Source organism: Macaca mulatta, chromosome 6 (assembly GCF_049350105.2).
Source record: "Macaca mulatta isolate MMU2019108-1 chromosome 6, T2T-MMU8v2.0, whole genome shotgun sequence".
Classification (NCBI taxonomy): domain Eukaryota; kingdom Metazoa; phylum Chordata; class Mammalia; order Primates; family Cercopithecidae; genus Macaca; species Macaca mulatta.
The window spans coordinates 65,909,802-65,930,315 of record NC_133411.1 but is presented as its reverse complement, the minus strand read 5'-3'; the positions used below and the strand labels follow the sequence as shown (position 1 = coordinate 65,930,315).

Genomic DNA, 20,514 nt, shown 5'->3' with positions numbered 1-20,514 from the left:
AACCCACAGAAGCCCCTATCTAAAGCTGAGAGGAAACTCCCAAAACAATAAAAACAGCAGATCCAACTTCATCACCTTATCTATGGTGTACATTTCACTGTCAGCCACATCATTCCTCCCTGGGAAGAAAATAATTTCTAGTTCCTTTCTGAAGCAAGAGCATATCACAAATCCATCCTTGCTTTGTCTAAAGCCTACTTCTTCCTTCAAGAGAAAACTCCAACCCTTAGACGTCTAGAGACAGCCCTTTACAAACAGAACAGCGAAGACACAGGCATTTCCCAGCCTCCTGCTTCCGGGAAGAGTTTCCTGCTTCTCAAAGGTTTGCTCTGTCCAATGCCAGCACCACCCACTCTGGACACTCACACCTTGCGTTTCCTGTTGTTAATATCTACCGGAGTGTCTGGGCACATGGACGAGAGGAACAACACACACACACACACACACACAAATGCATATGTGTCAGAGGAAGAGAACTGGGGGGTTTGAAAGGCTCCTCCATCTATGATAAACACACATTGTTATTATTAACTTATCTTCATCATCCTTTGAGAATATTTCCGTAGGGCAGTTTCCGCCTTTGAGGCTACGAACACCTGGGAACCTACATGACCTTCTGGACACACCTCTAGATTTACAAGCTCTGTTTGCTAGTTAGTTATCTGTGTGTCACCAAAGAGAATCTATATTTTCCAAATCTCACTTTAATTAGGAGTGCCTGCAAGGAAAGGTGATCAGATATAACCCATGTGCCCTTAGAATTCTTGCCAACACAGCATCTTCTTTTGTCACCTCATAAGAAGAGGAAGAATGGCTAGAAGAGAAAAAGTACTTTTTTTTTCTTGTTAATTGACAGCATGTAGGTCTACACACTGTACCCTGACAAGTTGTATTTCTTTTCAGTAAATGCTGAAGCTAGATTCAATGTACTGAAGAAATATAGGAACCATATATATACACACACACATATACACACACACACACACAAATATATATATTATTCCCTTGTCTCATGTGGTAGCTTTCACAGAACTCCTGCAAAGTCCTAAATATAAACAGTGGGCAAGTCATTATCAATTCCAAAGAATAAGCAAAAAGCTGATTTCACTTGTCTGTTTTGTTTGGTTTGTCAAGTTAACTTCAGATTATTAAAGATACATTTTTCTTATTTTCTTTGTAATTTATTATAACGCTAATTACTGTCATTACCATTATTGCCACTCTTTATCATATCTTACTTTTAAATACTAGCTTTTGTCCTGAAATATCTCAAAGTTGTTTACAGCCTCGTAAAGAAATTAGACATGCACCTCACTTTAGTCCTCCCCCTAAATGTAACCACTTCATGCAGTGGAAACCAGCAGCTGTAAAACTATATGCCTAACCCAGTCTGAGATGGCTTTAAGGACACAGGGGGCTGGATAATGCATGCTCAAGCCATCCAGTCACTAGCCAGACATGGTACTAAAAGGCCCTGAGAAACAAGTAGAACCAAGGTTGTTTTTGAATTACGGGCCTTGATTAAAACCCTGGATAAGGGGAGAGATAATTTGTCTTCTCTTCTGAAACCAGGTCTGAATAACTTAAAAGTGCAAGTCTATAAATATGTTATTTCTCCTAATGTTAAAAATAAAACTAAAATTCTTAAAGTTTTACAAGAAAATCGGCATCGTTAAGTTGGGGAGTTAACACTATTGAGGCATTTAACCTTTGAGAGTGATTTGAAGTGCATCTGAGTTCCTGATTTTTAAGTATATCCTTTATTATTCACCTCCTATCACGAGAATATTGAGACCTGTTTGAAACTTGCTTAACTTTTTGTGTTGTTTTTTGTTCTACCAGAGTATTTATATGACCACCATTAACCTTGTTTGACTTTCTATATCAACCACAGTGGCTTTTTCTGCAAGGCTACACACAAAAAGCATGTTAAACTGAAAAATTTTAGTGGAAAGCATGCACACTCATCATCTCCATCTCCAAAATTTCTCTATTCTTCTTATTTGGGAGAAAAGTGGGCTTCTTTGTCACAGATATATTTTTGAGAGTCTGGATGGATAGCAATAATATTCCAGCTCTTCTCCACTGTCCTCACTCATATATCATAACCATCCATCTGTGAACACTCTGAATTCCCCTTCTGCGAAAGGCCCGAGCAGCCCTGACCCAGCCCCATTCTATCATTACACATGAAAGACTCAGAGAACAAATTCCCTAGGCTCCAAGTAAAACTTACTGAACTCACTCCCTCCATATCCAACCTATTCCTCCTGCTACTACTCAATTCTCTGTCATGCAAAGAGGTCTTTGGAAAAGAGAAACTTAACTGGAACTCAATTTCCTCATCAAGTCTGGTGCAAGTTTCTTTGGGCTGCCTTGATCATATAGGTTGATTACAATACCATGTATTATGGACCTGAGCTTTAGAAAATGAAGCAAACATGATTTATTCTTACAGATTTTTTACAATAATTTTCCATGAAGTCTTAAATCCATTTAGTTATTCTTTTGCTAAATGTGTTAAAAATTATAAAAATATCGACACAAGAATTTGTTTATTAGGATATTTGTCTTTGAGTTGGAGGAAGAGAAAGTCTAATAAAGAACTGATTTATAGCTGAGAAAGATACTTTGCTCATACTTATTCTCATGGAACCTGGAAGATTCCAGTTAGTCTGATTTTTCTACATGCAAATTAATAATCAGTTGTTATAAAGGTGAGGTTACTACACCATACACCAAAACTCAAATTTCTTTTGATGTCATAAAATCATGTTATAATATTTTCTAATGTGCAAATAGTTTAAAGGATTATATCTATACACAAGTCTATGGAAAACTTGTAAATTTGGGGGATGTCACTATCAGTGCAGTTCAATATAGCTTCAACTGACCTGATTATAGGTTGCCATAGGCTATATTAACCAGACATTACGGTTATCCAAATGTCTCAAGAATCCCAAACCGTTAGGGCTAGAATACCAGATAACTTCTATTTATGAGCTGGATTTGATGAGGTGGAAAGACCTGTGTTTCCATTAGTTATTGTATTTTGCCTGAAAGAAGGAAGACAATGAAACATTTAAAAATAATGGCCGCTGATTCTCAAGTTCCCCAAATCCCTTCAGATTACTGAGCCCATGAATTAGCATCGCTGGATTTTTCAGATTCAGAAGTTTGACAGATTAGAAAGAAGTCTGGGCATCACCCTTTTGTATTTGACTTCAAGGTGCCTCCATGATTAGCTGAAGCACCCATAAAACTCGCCTACATACTGAAAAATATTCCAAGATTTCAGTTCTTTCTCAGATGTTGGAGTGAATACATGGAGTTGTTGATTTGTGAGATAAGAGTATCTTCATGAATTCACTTTATCATAGAACTGCCTGGACTCACAGCTAGAACAGCATCAAATCTGCCCATTTGCATGAGGGGAAGAGTGTGTAGGCGAAGCCAGCTGGCCCACAGTTGGCACGGCTTCCCGTGCTGTTGACTGAATGCCGCAGACATGCTATGATTCATTTCACCTTTCACCTGGACATGCACTGTATTAGAAAGGCCCATGAAGTTGGATAGTAAGGATTTTCCCTGAGGAAAGTTTTCTCAGACAAAAGCCTAGCATCCATAACATCAATGTAGAAACCTAAGGTAAAAGCATTAGTGACACTAGAGAGATAAAAAGCATTTTAGAGCAAAATAGTGATATTTTTATTTTTCCAGAATATTATGCATCGTCCTTTCATTTTTATATTATAAATTAACATGCATCATTGAAAATTAACAGAGGAAATGAGTTTCAATAAAACAAATTAGGTTTGGGGAAAATCATTTTTTTTTTTTTCTGTTTTAAATAGGGGACAAAATGGAGCTGCTCTTGCCCGTGCTGAAAGGAGGAAGATTGAAAATACCATCTTGGAAAACATGGTTCGAGTCCCTCCTTTGAGTGTCTCGATATGTCATTCATATACAAAACAAGGACTGCTGGGTGGCAGAGGCCTTCAGTAAAAAGCAGATCAACCCGTGTAGAAAGGGAGACAATTTTTCCAAGGTCTTATGCAAGCTGAGGTCTGAGCCTTGAAGCAAGTAAGTGATTTTCTGCTAGAAAGCAGATGTGTAAATAAATACCTGGTATTGGCCTCAGGAAGGATAGGAGGAATATGTAGCACTTATACCAAAAAGAAAAAGACTGTAGTCCCAGCTACTCGGGAGGCTGAGACAGGAGAATCGCTTGAACCCTTGAACTCAGGAGGCGGAGGTTGCAGTGAGCCGAGATCGTGCCACTGCACTCCAGCCTGGGCGACAGAGCGAGATTCCTTCTCAAAAAAAAAAAGAAAGAAAGAAAAAAAGGCAAGGTCAGATAGTCGAGAAGATTCAAAGCCAGAATATGGAAGAAATATTACTGCAAAAAAGAATGAACAGGTGGGCTTCCTGGCTGGCTTCTCTCATTGGAAGTAGCACTTCGCTTTAGCTGCCAGTAGAACAATGAGGCAGAAGGAATGTGAGCCCAAAAATCTGCAGCTTTAAGAAGTAAGAATTGATGTTATGGAAATCCAGGAATGTCTCCCAAGCTACCTTATTTGTGTTTTCAAATGACTTTAATCTCTGAAATTTGAAGAAGGGTTACAGTAAGTGGTGACAGCTCTGAGACTTTGATGGGAACATAAAGTGAACATATCTGTGAAGAATATTGCCCAACTGAATGCTGTTATTCTATAAAGTGAAAGGTTCAGTACACACAGCTAATTATAATAAACAAAAGTACATTGGACTGTTCAAATTTATCTTTTCATAACTTACTACTTTTCACAGTTATTTTCTCTAAAGGCCATTTTTGTAGTAGAGAGAATTTGCTAGAATTTTCTGGGAACATTAGCCAATATTTCTATTGTTCTGACAGAGAGAGAAGGGAGGCAAAGACAACAAACACATGTTCCTGTGAACCCATAGAGAAAGCATACTTGAGAGCCACCTGCCACACCTCAGTGACACCATTCTTCTCCATGGAAACTTTCCTGATTCTGTCTCAATTTTGAGAGTCCTGCTTGCTTTGAGATATGTAGCAATGAACATCCAAGGAAAATGAAAGCTGCGTAAAGAACTTAGAATCTTAAATGTTGAATTTGCTATGTGTATATTCCTTATTCTACAAAGAAACACATTATTTGTCCTTCCTAAGAATTCTTTGGTTTCCTACTATACCCAAAAGGCTTTAAATGTACAAAGATCACTTGTATATCTAAGAGTCATAAAATTCTGTTTCTTATATAGTCAAGTTCTACATAAAAGAAACTATCAAAATCAGTTATCATGTAAATTATATAACAGTGTCCCCTGCATCTTACTTCTATGATTCAGTCTTTCATGATTAATTCAAATTTATAAAGATGGATTTGCAAAATTTAATGCACTTTTGCCTTTTCTATGATATCGCTGACTATAAATCAGTGGTTCTCACAGAAGAGAGAGAAACATGTATACTTGAAACAGCTCTTCGGGTGATTTGAACCATCTTCAACAAAACCATAGCTCTGGATTGTATCTGGACCACATAATCTCCACTTTTCACTAAAGACTCAAACTTTTATACAGACTATTGTCTTGCTCTTCTCAATTCTTCCTTTGATGATGGTACAAAAATTATAAATGGAGGAGCAATCAAAAAAGAGTAATTTCAACTTGTTTTATTTTTTTATTTGTGGGAAATTGCAAAATGGGAATCTTCTTAGAGTTGGCTTCTGGGGGTTAAGAATAAATTGTTTTTAGAGAAGATTCTCTTTGTTCTAAAATGAGCCAGACATTCATTGAGAAGCCTATTAAATAACAGCTTTAGTCAAAAGACTAAAATAAAGCAAATACCCACCTGCTCTTTGAGAACATAATAAAGTAACCACAAGATTATATATGGATGCTGCAGAATATTAAACAGTTAGTGTATAATGGAAATTGGAGGGTACTTTATTCGCTAAAACTTTTCCCCAAATATGTAAAATATCTTGAGTTCCCCAAATATGTAAAATACTGTAATAGCTCTTTCTGGGTGGAGAAGTTCTAGTTACATATTGTAGAAATTTTAATTACATATTGTTCTAATTACATGTTATAGATTCTAACACAGGAAACAGATTTACCCCTGTTAATTACGCAGGGACAACTGGAAAGGAAAATGTCACCCATACTGAGCAAATGATGGGAAGTGTGAGGTTTCTAGGCTCAAAATTATGAGCAAATTAAGATTTATTTTTGGCCAAAATGAAAAAGCCAACTTCTACCACCTGGTCTTTGGATGGGAACTTTGAGCCTGATAAGACATCAGCAAGTGCTGAAATTCCAAACTTGCAATAAAAAGTGTTCAATAGCATACTTTGGTTTAGGTAGGTATTGGATTTTTAAATGTGCCTGGAGTAAGCTGGTACCAGGAGATGCAGCATTTAGGAAACGCCATTGCCTGACTGCACATGGGGACCCGGAAATCTCTGAGATCACAAAGCATTAGAAGTGTGTTGGTGAGACAATCTAGAAGCCATCCTTAATTTCACCCCCACACCTTATCCAGGTCTAATCAACACACCTACAGAACATGTCCCCATGGCTTCACACTTTCCAAGTACCCTCTGAATCTCACCTGAACCATTCTCATAGCTTCTAACTGCTCGCCCTGTTTCGAATCTTACCAGCTACAATCTATTCTCCATACAAACACATCTTTTGAAGTTACTAATCACACCATGCCACTCCCCCTACTTGCCAGGCTCCAGTGATGTCCCATCACAGGAATATTAAAATCTACATTGCCACCAGACTCTCTGGGACCATTCCTGCTTTCCCTTGCTTTCACCTCCACTCCTGTACTCCAGCCAAATGGATTGCTTTCAGCTCATTCAGACCTCACCTCAAATGCCCTGCCCTCGGAAAGTCCCGTCCTGACTGCCCCTCACTGTTCATCACATCACTCAAATTTAGCTCTCGGATAACACTTACCATTTTCCTCGTTATTTATTTATCTTCTGTTTGTCTCTTGGTCATCCTGTTGATTCATTGGGTTATTGACTGCTTCTTCCAACTAAAATGCAAGCTCTGTGAAATCAGGGCATCTTTTTTATTCCTAATGCCTGGAACAAGGTCTGGTATTTAATGAGTGGACTAATATTAGTGGAATTTACAAGTGAGAATTCCTCAGGGATTGACAGACGTTGCTTCAAAAGAGAAGTTTCATTAACATACCTCCAATTTCAAGAAAGCTGGGAAATCTTAATCATTATAGTTGAAACCTCAAAATAAATATCCCCTTATTTTGTACTCCAATCTGATGAAGTGGGACATACTATTTCATCATGTTGTATCAAAATTATTCTTAATTATTTAAAGCTATAACTTATTTTATTTTATTTTTACTTGATAGATAGGTAGACCTGATCATATCAAAGTTCTTTCCGTTTAGCTTTCAAAGTTCTATTGTTGCAAAGAAAAAGGAAACCTTTTACACTGCTGGTGGGAGTGTAAATTAGCGCAACCATGGTGGAAGACATTGTGTCACATAATTACATTTTTAGCACAGTGTTAACTAACTGGTATAAGATTGATTTTATTTACTTGCCCAATTGCATTTAAATTGGTTAAAATTCATCCAACTAGTTCAATAGTATAACTGTGACCAAGTCTGAATATAAAGCATTTGAAGCAATGATTACAATGCATTTCAGAAAGAAAACCTAAACAGCAAGGATTCAGCTAATCCAGCAACATACTTCGATGAAAAAAAAAAAACTCTTCAGTCTAGCCATAGATGTATTCAACTGTGCTCTTTGTTTTTATCGTATTATGTATATTCCTAGGAATATTATTCTCTGGGGGCAGTTTCGATTTCAACCATGGAAAAGATTTTCTCTGGAAAAGATTAATTCCTAATTCCTCTAGCTGGACAATACGTTCCTAGTAGATTTCAGTGATAGATGGATGCACTTTCAGCCTCTGTAGAGAAGCAACTCTAGCTGGTTAAAGGCCCCAAGTCTTCTGGAAATTTAAACATACCCACGTGCATTTCTTCCTTTTTCCTAAGGCAGACCATCAAATTGATGTAGCTCTGGGTGGTGATGAGTGAGGAAACACAAGGCCAGCCCAAGGAAGCAGTCACTTCCTTTATCTTTCCTGATAACAGTTGCTTCTCCTCTTCATCACTGAGTGTGTCTCAATGCATACACAAACTGCAGCCACTTCCCTATGTATGTGCCTCTATCTCTTTAATTTGATGGTGAGCTTCAGGAGGTCAAATACTGTTTCTTAATCATGTGTATCCTTAGCTCCTAGTCATACACATAGTATATTGCAAATGCCTGAACAAGTGTTTCTTGCAGTGAAAAAGCAGAATCAGTAGTGATCTCACGTGGCTGCTGGATGTCTGCTCTTCCTTGCAGCCAAAGGATCCTCTAGAAAAGACTCTCATTTCTTCTCTTCTTTTTTTCTGTTCTTGGACTCTGTGGAGGAGTCTGAGAGTTCTAACACCCGCTTTAGGATTACTAATGTTACCAAGCCATGTGGGGTGTATCGGGGGTGGTGGAAGACCACTTGTTTAAAAAGGCCTCATCTTAAATAAATAATTAAAAAGAAATAATTATTTAGAAAAAAAATAATGACTCAACTAAGAGGACAGGTTTCTCTCTTGAATGAGTAGGCATTTGGGTGAGATAAACAAACAGTGCCTCTGGCAAGAGATCCTGCTTCCTGTTGCTAGGCAGAGATCACGCTTAGATGGTGGTGTAAGTTTCCCAGCTGCTTCAAGTGCTTACTCAAGAGAAGCTGAAAAATAAAAAATAAAAATGGAACAGGGGACAATGGGGAACTGGGCTCCCCCTAACCTGCTGAATAGGTCTGGTGTGGTTGTTCTCTGATAATTTTGGGAAAACTCCTGGAGAAACTGAGTTAGCTATCACCGGAAACAAAATGAGATCAGATAAGACAGAGAATGAGAGCCATTGTTTCTCCAAGAGAGAAAAGCACTCCATTACGTTATCATTAGACTATTAAGACAAGATTCACCTGGTAGGACTAGAAGGTGAACAAAGGTGGTAAAGAATGGCCAGGGCCATGGGAAGGGCGACCTCATGGCAAAATTGGGCAACTCTTACAAGAATAATGAAAGAAAACATTTGAAGCCACTTGAGAGACCCTAAGCTTGGATGGAAAACAGCATGGATTTGGAATCGGACACACCTATCTTTAGGACCCCATTTCTATTCAGCTGAGAAATTCTTTAACTATTCAGAGCAAGAATAACCCATTTTTTAACTGCTAAGGGCAAGTTCCTTAATCTCTTTGAGCCTTAGTTTTCTCATCTCTAAAATGGGAATAATCACTTGAAAGTTATCAACTCTCTTCCTGGAAAAATGCATATATCCGAAAAAACGTTGCATGCACTTTTTTTTTTTTGAGACAGAGTCTCTGTCGCCCAGGCTGGAGTGCAGTGGCACAATCTCGGCTCACTGCACGCTCCACCTCCCGGGTTCACGCCATTCTCCTGCCTCAGCTTCCCAAGTAGCTGAGACTACAGGTGCCCACCACCACGCCCGGCTAATTTTTTTTGTATTTTTAGTAGAGACGGAGTTTCACCGTGTTAGCCAGGATGGTCTAGATCTCCTGACCTCGTGATCCGCCCACCTTGGCCTCCCAAAGTGCTGGGATTTACAGGGGTGAGCCACCGCGCCCCGCCGCATGCACTTTTAAGGAGTTCACAGATGCTCTGCAGCCCAGTCGGCTTCTTGAGAATAAAAACACTACCTTACTTTTTTTTTTTTTTTTTTTTTTTTTTTGATGCTGAGATAAATTTTCTGCTTCACAGAACTTTTCTTAAAATAGATGATTCATTATAAGGAAAAGACTACAGAGAAATGCTATTATTTATCAGTTAGAATTCTCTTTTAACAAGGATCACTATGATTCACCAGCATATTTATTATTATTATAATGATAACTATAGCTTAATACTTTGCAAAATGTGTTCCCAATTTTTTTTTTTTTTTTTTTTAGTCAAAATTATGTTGGTTATATGCTTAAGAATCAAGAATTCTGCCTCCAGAAATTCTGATCCAGAAGGTTTGAAGTGTGTCCCGGAATCTACATTTTTAACATAATAAAACCACTTTAGTTCCTAAAAAACGCTTAAGAATAGACAAAATTTTGATTCTAGTCCATCTGCTTTTACTATTACAGGTAGTATCTATCTATTTGGATTTCTGCATTTTACATTCTACTCATTTAAAGTAAAAGGATCAACCTGTAATTTGTGTTCCACCATTTTGACTGACTCTTTTGAAAGATTCCATTCGATGTCAGAGTAATGTACACCGTAGTTATATGTGGAACAGGAAAATCAGCTGAATCCAATGTTCTCAAGGGAGCTAGCAGTCAAAATATGTCTTAATGTTCATGCACCAGGCGTCAGTTATTAGCTAAGGGCTCTCAGCAGTGCCCAGGGCACAGCAAGAAGTGAAAGCAAACAAAGGTAAAAGCAATGAAGACCATGGACAAAATCTATGGTTTACAAAAGCCATACAAAGGATTGTAAAAGACCAGCAGTGCTGGACATTTGGTATGGAGCAAATAGCCACAAATAGCTTAATTATTCCCAATACCATTATGTTTTAGGCAGAGGAAAATAGTCAACGTCCGTGATGATTATTTTAGTTATTTAAAAATTTGGAAATATGCATCAAATAGTTTGTTTAAGAAGGAAATCAAGTGCATAATATATTTTAGAAAACTTTCTATCCAAAATTTAGAAGATTTTTTTAACTCAACTCTCAAGAAAAATGCTGCTTTCTGAAATTATTTGTCTTTGAAATATGAAAGTATATGTTGTCCCTTATCATAAAGATCTCACAAAAGATACAAAGCAATTAGACAGTCTCGTCACAAACTCTAGCCAGACTCAAATTGCAGCAGAAAAGATATTAAAAACTACTGGTAGTATGAGAGTTTTCTGACAGCTAAGGGCAAACCTAGAAGGGATTAAGTTTCATCCTGTATAAAAAGTTAGATTTCATTTTCAAAGAAGTTTTCAAATTTTCCTTTAAAAAATAATATAATAATAGCACATCATGAAGACGTTTCATTTCATAGTAATTGATAAATAGAAAAACGTTATTCCCAAATGTTAGAGGGTTGCCTAAAGCATCAAATAGAAGTAAACCGAACTTCAGGGGAAAGCATCCCATGAGGGGGATTAAAAACCCCTCCATTTAAGGTTCTGATTAGCTATAATTGCTCAGTAACCACCTGCAGTTAATGACAAACTCTGGCTAAGCATAGGGCATGTTCAAGGAGAGTAGCCTCAGAGTCATTTCAGACACTTGGTGGATTCTTTCCAAGAGTAACAACATAAACCCCAGGGATAAACACTTGATAATTTTTCTAAAGAAAGTGACACCAAAGATGCCAATAGGGTCATATATAATTAGTGTGCCATTACAGAGATTTGAGTAAGACCTACCCAGGAGATTTTCTTTTTGCTCACTAGATGCTGCTTGTCCGAACAGGTTTAAGCCTATTTTTGCCTCTTTTTCTTTCACAAAAGCCAAGGACAATAGAGAGATAATGGGATGCATTTAGGAAAATGAAAACAGGAATTTAATATGCACCCCCCACGCTCCAGGTAATCCTTGAGTATTGGTGCTGTTTCCAAATGCAATGGGAAGAATGATGATGAGTAGTAATTCCTGCTGCTGCTGCTGGATGATTAAAACTTTAAATACGGCACATAAAAAATAAATATAAGGTACCAGAAAAAGATTATTCTGTACTTGGATTGAATTACTTCCTTTTGGCATATGAACTGTGTTTTCTTGTGAAGTTCATTTTGGTTTAAGTGGTGAGCTGCGGCTGCCAGCTAGTCCTCCACTAGTGAGACGTGCTGAAAAGAACACGAAGACATTAGTAAGTTTGTTTTTCAGGTCATGGAGCCTAGTGCCTGCCGTGATGCCACTGTGTTTGTGTTCTTCCACAAGCCATTTAAACGTATTATTTAAACACCTAACCTATGAGACTAGAGATCTTGGAAGATTTGGGGAGAAACAAATTGAAAGTCTCAGCAAAATAAATAAAACCCAAAAGGGAAATATAGCCAGTATGGGGTAAGAGGAAGGCAAAGTAAATAAATATAAAAGGGAAACGAATTTTGCCAGTAACCACCCCCAACAAGTTCAGAAGTTGGTTGAAAGATTTTCATTGCTAAGTATAATTCCACAAAGGGTGTACAATGATCTTGGAATCTTCTCTGTCCCAGGTAGGGATGTCAAGGTCTCTGCTTTTTTGCAGGCATCCGGGGACGGAACTTACACGCAATAAAGCCACTGTTTGCACTTTCCAGTGCCCAAAATCCTTACTGTTTTCTTTTTTGACTGTGAAGACAGTATGAGCAGGCCCCAGACATGAGACATGGTGAATGTCTACAAACGAAATGTCTGGGGCTAAGGAATACAATCCACTTTCCAAGTCTGTGACTCCTTCCTACTTTTGCCTCAGAGCCTTCTGGGTTTCAGGAGAGGCTCCTTTTAGAGTCCAGACTCTGACCATGTCACAGAGAAGTTGACAGATGAATATTCATCTTGTTTTATGCAAATGATCTTATTTCTGACCTAACATGCTAGTCTGAAAACTTGCCCACTCTAATGAACTCAGAAAGGATGAGGAACTGGAAAGCTGCCCTCTGATTCATGACTCTAGCTCCAGCTGTATTTATGATAATGGATCCGGGCTGGGCTCCCTTGGGAAAATGTGTATTTGGGGGAGGATGATGCCTGGACAGTATATTGAGATTTCCTGTGCTGCCATGAGCAATTTGTGACTTAATGAATGTATTTATAGGTACATTACAGGTCCTTTATCGTTTCAGAAATCAATGAAGTAATTTCCATAGGAAGTTGGAGTGATTTGTGGCTATATCAGCTGCCTCTATTTATTTTATCATAAAGAGAAAAAAAAATTCATCCATTAAGGAGAACTGAAAATGGAATAATTTGTCAGAAGGAAACTCTGGCTTCAAGATGATGAATGAAAAGTTGTATAAAGAAAGACACTACTTAGAAGAAAAAGATATAGTGTTTCTAGTGGCAAAATCTCTTAAAATTATTAGGACATCCTTTATTTTTCTACCATGACTACCACTTAATGCTAAGAGCAACCAAGGACTTGCTACATGGCCAGACCCTTACAAAAATGTTTGCATGTGTTTCTTCCTTCAATCCTGTTACCCATTCCATACTTTACAGATGAGGAGAATGAGGCTTCGAGAGATGTAATAATTGCAATTATTACAAGGAGATATAGTAACTTGCCCAAGTCAGAGAACCAGTCAAAGGGGCAGAGCTGGCTTTGAACTCTGTTTTATCTCACCACAAACCTGTACTCTTAGTCACTGTTACTATATTGCCACCACTGGACTAAAGTTATTTGATCATTTGTGTAAACAGCTGTGTTTTGATCTTATACATTCATTTTACTGTATGCGTGTCTATATATTCATATAGACATACATATGCAATTTATTTATTCATCCCTTCAACAGAAACTTATTGGACATTTACCTTATACCAAATCAATGTTAAGCACAGGAGACTTAAAAATGAAAACATAAGGTCTCTCTTCTCAATGAGTTTATAACAGGAAGATAGAATAGGATTTATATTACAGTACGTACAATAATGCAAGAATGTAAAGGCCATAAAAGCAGAGCAGAGGCATGGTCCGAACACAGCACTGGAAGACTTCAGCACATACGTCAAATTACCAACTATTTTTCCAAAGTTACTAACCTCAATTCAAATTTAAGATAACAAGCAAAGGAGTTGATATTGTTTACTTGGTTTTGGGAAAACTCCCATTTGGTTTTCTGCAGAGCACGCAGGAAAGGGTGTATTTCTAGACAAGGGAAATATCCTTCTTCCAAATATAGATCCTCTAGGAAACTGTGTTCTGAATTTAGAAACCAACTTCAAACTTTGGTGCTTGCGAAGTGGGTGGGCTGAGGTAAAGCAAAAGCTTGGAATGGCTGCATGTATTTCATTTTCATCTTTCCATTTCCTTGGCATTCCTAGAATTAGGTACAAAAGATTTGCAAACAATAATTTTATATTGTCAGCACACAATAGACTACATGTTTCCTTGGTTGGCAAAACATGAGTTTCTTTTCAAAATTAAAGCTTTCAATATAATGAAAAATGGCTTTAAAAAGCTGTAATATTCATTCGATGAAAGCCCCATTTAATAGTCTGTGTACTAACTAAATCCTAGTTTTTGTTCCTGAATAAAGAAAGAAAAATGTCTTGTAAAAACAAATGTGAGAAAAATGATAAGGGCTAAATTCACATTATAGACAGGATGTTGGAAGGAGTGAAATGATTGCTAGACTTTTTCAAAATGCATAGTGGTGTGGGTCATATATTTTACACCCGGCATTCAACTATCTCAATCAATCATCAGGACAATCTTATGAAGTAAGCCAGGTAAGTTTTTCTTCCCTTTCCTCCTTTCCCTTCCAGTCCTCCAGCTGAGAAAGTAGAGCCTTTCAAATTGTCATGACTTCCATGACCTTCACAGGGATCACCTAGCTAATAAAAAGGATCAGGGGCAGGACTCAGCACCACCTGAATCAGAGCACAGTATGCTCCACTATGTGGTATGCAAATTGTAACTAGAAATGTGCAGCAAGCTCCTTGATATCAAAATAAAAAATGATTTCTAATTATGCTTATGGTGTAATGTAAGAGGAAAGCAATTTATATTTTATTTATTTAATAAATATTTATTGAAGGAAAATTACTGCGCTAGGAGCAACAACAGGAACCAAAAGATAAACAATGCTGTAACTCTCTTCAACCGGGAAGATCTATGTATATCTACCTATGCATATACGAAGAGACTCTTCTCTAAACACAATCTGAAGATAGTCTATAATACAATAATGAAATAAACACAGTTCCCTGTTTTTGTACGTTTGGGGTAGCTGGAAAAAAAAGGATGAACATATACAGAGATGAAAGATTTACGTACAATCCTGTTTATACTTAAGTTTACAACCCTATTCATTTGTTTGAAATGAGCTTTATGTCACAACTGCCTTTAGACTCACTGTGTCTAGGGTAAAGTTCAGTGTTGTAGTTCCTGAATCACGACCGGATTCAGGCAATGTTGACACAAACTGACACTTGCTGTCAAGACCTAGCTCGTAATTATGCTACTGGATTTGGGGACTTCATAATGCAACTTTTCAGAACTTATACTGGCGAATTTGAGATTTTATTCTTTGTTTTCAGACATGAGCTGAGGTATCCAAATTCATAGAGGTTGCTGCGTAATAGAATATTATTCTTATATGTCAGACACAAGAAAGTGACTTTTTGTACTTCTTCAGGCTGTGAATGGAGACTGTCCTTACATGTATATCTGCAAAACCTCTCTCCATGTGTCTGTATCTCTCTCCCTACATGCTTCACTTTCATCCTCAGCTCTCATTAGAGAATTTGTCCTTTCCTGTTCCCCAGAAGCACGCAATTTTTGAACATCAATTTCAGTGCCTTTTAAATAAAGTTGTTTCCTCCCCCAAATACATTTTCCCCTTGAATTCATATTCCTTTATGGAGTTCAGGCATATCCATCAACTCATCAGTCAGAATCCTGAATATGACTTGAAATAGATTCCCTTAGGTAAAAAATAATTTCGTGAAAGTGCTTTTATTACTTTTCAGTGTAACACTTCTGAGTTCTCACTTTGACTTTTTAAAACTCATGCATTTCTAATTTTTTAAAGTCACAGACAGGTAAAAGTCTCAGAGTCAGTGAGCCATTGTCATTAATCATTTTTAAAAGCACCAGAATAATTGTGCAGAATTAAAAAACATAAAAAGGTTATTTTTGTCATCTCTGACTTTATTCTCATCCTAACCATGCTGTGAATATTACTTTATGATAGCATGTATTTCATCCAAGTAGAAAACTCGTATTCACACCCTTGCTGAAACGCTGTCTCCTGTCCAGTCTAAAAGTGATGTCATTTCCTCTGCACCTCTTGCAAATCTTTGTTTTTAAAGAGTCATTGTGTTATTATGAATTATATTGTTTCATAAACTGTTCCATTGTCCTGGGTATGTACTCCCTGTATATTAGTAAAGACCGAGAAGGAGAAGGGCAAGGCCTGAAGTCATGTACTCTCATTTTGCATGGACCTGTGACTCTGGAGAGAAATTGTTACCAGCCCATGGTTACAAATAGTAAGCAACAGATTCTCCACCTAGCACTGGGTGAAATATGCATTTTTAATACCAGAAATACACAAAGGTGGTCCTATATTCTTTCCAGAGGGGGTGAAAATAGAATGGAGTTGTTTTGTTTTAATACAGAAAAGCTCAATGGAAGTTTTATAATCTTTTAAGAGAACAATAGGAAATCGCATCAAGATTGTTGGAAATGTCCTGGCAAATACCTTTGAACTGCTAGAACATGGCTCATGTTTTCAAATGTATATGTGTATAAATATATGTTTTTAAAATTAAATATATTTGAGTCAATGACCAGACTGAGATTCCCACTATTTATAATTATAGAGATTTTGTTTTCTGTTCTTTGAAGATTGGGATACCAGTCATTGGAATGAGCAATTGTGTCCTTATAGCTTTAGGTTTTTATTGATTATTTGCTTAGGAAAAACTCCGAAAGAATCATTGGCTCAACAGTATGACTTCCTTTGCAGCCCCTGCTTCACGCAGCTGTGTTGCTTTTCTGTAAGGTTGTAGCATTTTCCACTTGCAGTATTCTTCTTACTTTCACTTTGTTGGTTATCACAACCCACAACTGCTGCTAAATGCCATTTTCCTGCCAATGAAGGGCCAGTTATAGTGGATAATACATGCGCTCCCTGAGGCTTTAATTAAATTAGCATCTGCTTCAACCTAAGCGTGTGACAGTTCATGAAAGGAACTCTAGATATTAAACAGCATGGAGCTATTGGAAGAGTGAAATATATCGTGTGTGAAGAACAAAAGAATCTGCAGGAGGTTTCAAAGCAGTGAAGCTGGAGTGTTATACCATTCTGCATTAGCTGCTGCATTCTTTCGAGGAAGCTCTTGTTCTTCTTCCACTAGGTGATTGACACCTGGGACGGGGTGTCCTCTGTCATTATTACTAACATGGCTATATTACATGCGGGAAACTATACTGAAGCCTGCTGAGGGCATTTTCAGGCCAGGCACAATTCTCACAGATGATAAGCTGCATTAGCCCAAAGTGGCTAACCTGCTAGGAAAGAAACTATTTTATCTATTTAGATTGCTCTGGAAATAACAATGGGGCCATCATATTTCAAAGATGAGCAATATTTTTTATCCCATATTCATTGTAAAATGTTTTCTTATGTAAAAGTGGGAATTCATTGACCAGATTTTCAACTCCCTCAAAAAGGATAAAAGGCCAATAGAAAAATACCTCGATAATCTAGCTCCGCAACAAATGCTCCCAGAATCCTACCTGTCTGGCTAAAACTTCTCTGAAGATCTCTCATTTCTGCTCTCAGAAGCACAGACTGCAACCTGGTTATTGCTATATTTACCCTTGTTTTCTCATAGGATGCTCTCACAGGCAGAGTGGGAGCTAAATTGGGCTCTGATAGGGTTTCCTCATCCTGAACCCATTCTCTGAGTACACTGCATTCATAAATAGCCTTCCAGGCTTTGGGCTTCTGAGGTCACCATGCTTCACACAATTGTTCTCTGCAGGACTACGTGAAAGACAGTGCCTGGCTGAGGCCTGCAGTTCCTGGAAGCTGGGTTTCTCAGCATTGAAGGGCTATCTCTCCTCAAAGAAAAGCACAGCCCTGCTGTGGAGGGTGACCTTGGTCATTGTTCCTGGGACCTGTGACTTCAGAGGTGGAGGTTGCTCCTGAAATGATAGGACCAACTTCTAACTTGATACCATCTGGCTGTCAGGACGCCTATATAAATAGCAAATTGATAGCTGTAATGGAATAAATGCTTTGTAAACCCTCCTGTACTTACAAGGAATGCAAATTAAGATATGATCTGAATACTTTTCCCTCCCCCTTCCTTGACACCCTTCAGGCTTAATCCTATCAGACATCAGAAAGAGTAAGTTGATAAAATGTAGCGACTGGCCATTAATCAATAAGAGGAAGATGTTTTGTAGATACATGCAGAAAGTGAAAAAAATCTAATACTTAGCAGTTTGACGAAGAGGTTTAAGAAGGTAGTATGGGGGAAACAACGAAGAAGAGCATCAGGAATTTGCTGCTAATTTATTGATATAAATATATTATGTTGCCACGTAGCTATAGGTAGATATAATATACAGCTGCAATTAGGAGATCACAGTTCAGTCATCAGTTTCACATTAATTGTTTTCCCATTGGCTTTTCTCTTATTTTTAATGACTTACTGCAATTTATATAAAGTCCATGAAAATTTCGTAAAATAAACATCCTGAGAGTTTTCATTTATTTTCAAGGTTGTTGTAAAGTTGAAAAGCAAACACAAAACAAATTATTTCATTACTTTTCTCCAAAGCTCAGTAATTTATGGCAACCTGCAAGCTTTAGGGAAGGTCTCTCTTTGAGATAGAGCGGAGAGGTAGAAAAAACTGAAGATTCAATAAACAACTTACTTTTAAAATGTGTACAAATACATTTCGGACTTGAAGACTTTTCGGGCTGTGAAGTACTTGAATGATTATCATTAAATATCTCAGACATGTGATGTGATTTAAGGTACTATAATGAACTAGTCTGTATCTAATATTCTGAACAAGGAATAAACCATCCCTGTGGTGATTGTTCTCCGTGTACCTCTCTCTGACTGCCTTTGCCTCCCTTCTTTGCGAAGGCAGCCACTCTACATTACCTGTAAATGTATTTGAAGTCAAACCACTAAATAAGCACTGCAATATCCTAAATAGTACAAAGTGTTGACTGCTTATTTTTACACAGTTTCTGATGAAGGCAGGGATACTACTATATCTTAGTTTGAGATATAATAGAATATACTTTCTTACCTACCAAACATAAGAAATGTTTGAGAATATAAGTGAAAGCAATGTTTTTCATACTGTTATGAATAGATACTCCTAGGAATATGAAAAGGAAATCAACAGTGTCAAGTATCAATACTGTTGTTTAAATAAGAGTCAGTCTTTCCTTTTTTACCTTCCTTCAGGTCAGTTGGGTAATATGCCGAAGTCATAACAAGGTTTGAGGGTGGCACATCTCACACCCGTGTGTGAACACCCAATCATCATGCTCATAAACTACAAAAGGATCCGATTCAGTCTTTTCATGTAAAAGCAATTCTACTGACTTGGAACTTTAAAAAAAAAAAAAAAAAATTGATCACACGGGATTCCGTTTGGCCTGTCATGTTTTCATTGGCCTCACCTATATTTACACAAAGTCATATTCTTTCTTTTATGGTTACCATTATGTGTTCTTCCCTTGGGCCACATTCCTGGCTTTAGAACACACAGGTAGAGTAAATAGCCTCAGAGGTAATAATCCGAAGACCGCAAAACCACCTGTCAATCCATTTAAATCAATTTCAACTGATTATTTGACTAAATTTACTTACGATTGGATTAAACTGACAGGCACATTGTCGAAATGAACCCACAAAAGAACTTCTTGATCCAATAAGACAGAATTTATGAAAATAAAAAACATAAAATTGCTAAAGTCATACTTTATCTTTAATTAAGCCAACCCTAACTTACCTGGGACTTGGTGTTTCTTTCCAAAGCTCAACTAAAAGGCTTTCTACTTTACATCATCTATAAGGACTGTACTACCATTTGGATGCTAGTAAGGTATCTTAGTTACAGCTGTGTTCTGAAATTTGGGAATATATTCTTCTACTAAGGTAAGCCAGGAAAGTTGAAGGAACATTTGAATGAGGTGGAGCCATGTCACCTGGTATATGGAAGAGTCATTTTAATTTAAAAAGAGTGCAATTAATTCCTCTAATTGTGTATCCAGGCATCTGATTCTTGGTATGGTACAGTGACTCGTGAAATATTTTTATAATGTTCTTAAATCATAAAATTGACAACCTTCAATTCTAAAATGGTCTAAATAGGTGAATTTTTTTTCTTTACTTCGAAAGAGGCTATCATGTGACTGTGACAGTGTAGAAACTGTTTGCTAAACTTCAGGCTTTCTCTCTTTACCTTCCAGAATCCTAGTGTTCCCATCCCATCTGTGACTGCTGGTCACCGAGACTTAAAGTGTAGCGCACTGCCAAGCAGCACCTAACTTTCAGATCTCATGGTGAACTTGCCCATGTGGGAAAAGGAGTCCTCGCAACTACTGAGGATGGTATTGCTTACTTTGGAGGCAAGAAATTATTCTAAACCTAATTAATCCACCCCATCATAAAAACTCCCCCCACTGCTGTCTCAATTTGTCTAGGAGAGACTACTGCACAAATATTTTCTAAGAATCCCTTGAGAACCTGTTAAGACACTTCCAGGCCC

The 20,514-nt window shown here is 37.5% G+C and overlaps 1 non-coding gene across 1 annotated transcript; it reads right to left on the bottom strand.

Annotated features, from left to right (window-relative positions):
• Positions 1-19,204: 19,204 nt before the first annotated feature.
• On the bottom strand, positions 19,205-19,308 carry LOC114679174 (small nucleolar RNA U13). The gene has a single exon (XR_003730849.1). It is a non-coding gene; the product is annotated as a small nucleolar RNA U13 (small nucleolar RNA).
• Between the last annotated feature and the right edge of the window lie 1,206 nt (positions 19,309-20,514).